The sequence below is a fragment of the Orycteropus afer genome, unplaced genomic scaffold (genome assembly GCF_000298275.1).
Source record: "Orycteropus afer afer isolate SDZICR_OR568_19922 unplaced genomic scaffold, OryAfe1.0 scaffold00168, whole genome shotgun sequence".
NCBI lineage: Eukaryota > Metazoa > Chordata > Mammalia > Tubulidentata > Orycteropodidae > Orycteropus > Orycteropus afer.
In genome coordinates this window covers 3,392,973-3,394,618 of record NW_006921755.1, presented here as the reverse complement: position 1 = coordinate 3,394,618, position 1,646 = coordinate 3,392,973, and the positions used below count along the sequence as shown (strand labels likewise).

At 42.6% G+C, this 1,646-nt stretch overlaps 1 protein-coding gene across 1 annotated transcript in view; it reads right to left on the bottom strand.

The window, feature by feature from the left end:
• The window catches only part of LRRC31 (leucine rich repeat containing 31), a 51,599-nt gene that overhangs the window by 27,550 nt on the left and 22,403 nt on the right, over positions 1–1,646 (bottom strand). The window lies entirely within an intron of this gene.

Sequence of the window (1,646 nt, the reverse complement as noted above, 5' to 3'; positions counted from 1 at the left end):
TTGAACCGCCAGCCTTCTGGTTAGTAGTCAAGTGCTTTTAGCCACTATGCTACCAGAGCTCCTAATCTGGACCATAGTACAATTCATTTTCAAGAAAGTATCAACTGACATACACTTGGGAAAGGAGCAGAGAATGGACTCTGTTCTCACCATTATCCAATAAGTACCAAAATCCAACAACTCTAATCTAGTGTTTGTGTGCAGAAAAGGGCTAACACAGTAGGTTTGAGACTGTTATCCTTAGCAAGTCCTGCTTGCAAAGTTGGCCCTGGGCTGGTATTTGGGAACTTGGATTTCACATAATGGTGGTTTACTGTACTTTACCTGTTTGAACAAGCAATATGGCTTATGCTAAACATCTACTTTCCTTTTGTGAGCCTGGAATTTTGGTACCTGCCAGCACACAACAACAAAGCACAGGTGTCTAAGTAACTGAAACTCAACAAAAACCCTGGACTTGAAAGCTCAGTTGAGCTTCCCCTGTACACAACACTTCGTACATATCATCACAACTTGTTGCTGGGGAAATTAAGTGTGCCTATGCAACTAACTCTACTGGGAGAGACCCTTGGAAGCGAGCCCTTTGTTTCCTCTGGACTTGGCCCCAGACACCTTTCCCTTTGCTGATTGTGCTTTGTAGCCTTTCACCATAATAAATCTTAGCTGTCAGTATATCTATATGCTGAGACCTGCAAGTCCTTCCAGTGAATAATGAGCATAGAGGTGGTGTTGGGGACCACAAATTGCTGATTGCCTGGGTGGTATATTCAGAAAAATGCTGCAAAGTCCCTTAACCTCAAAATCTCTCCCTCTGCTTGCTGACTCCACCACTCATCTGTTTGCCATTCGGCTGTGCTGCCTCGCATGTTGCCGTGATGCTGGAAGCTATGTCTCCTGTATTTCAAATAGCGGCAGGGTCATCCATGGTGGACAAGTGTCAGTGGACATTCCAGACTCAGACAGACTAGGTAGAAAGGCTTAGCAATCTGTTTCCAGAAATTAGCCAATGAAAACCCTATGGATCATAATAGAACATTGCCAGACATAGTGCTAGAAGATGAGCCTCTTAGGTCTGATGGTACTTAAAATACACAGTGGCTGCAACAATGACTCCAACATACAAACCAAAAAACCAAACTCACTGTCATCGAGTTGATTCTGACTCGTAGTGACCCACTTTGGGTTTCTGAGGCAGTAAATCTTTACGGAAGTAGATTACCTGGTCTGTCTTCTGCAGAGTGGCTGGTGGGTTTGAACCACCAACCTTCTACTAAGCAGTCAAATGCCTTAGGCACTACAGCACCAGTGTCTCACTTGTCTTATCAGACCCACAATAAACCCAGTACATATTGGCCCCTCAGCAAAACTACAAGTGACAATGGACATGCACCTTCAGAGTTGTTTAATATATGCTTTAAGTTTTAAATGTTAAATTTGAAAATACTAAAATCATTCTTGTGGCCCACAGAAGACTACTTTAAGAGGGCAAATTTCCTGACTGAATGACAAATTAGTGCTTCACAACTTTGCCTATGGGTGAGACTTGGAATGAAATTTGTTGGTACACTCTCCTCATCAAGAGCAAAGAAGAAAGAAGAAAACCAAAATTAATTGAAACAATCAGTCCTAATGACTGGTACACCATC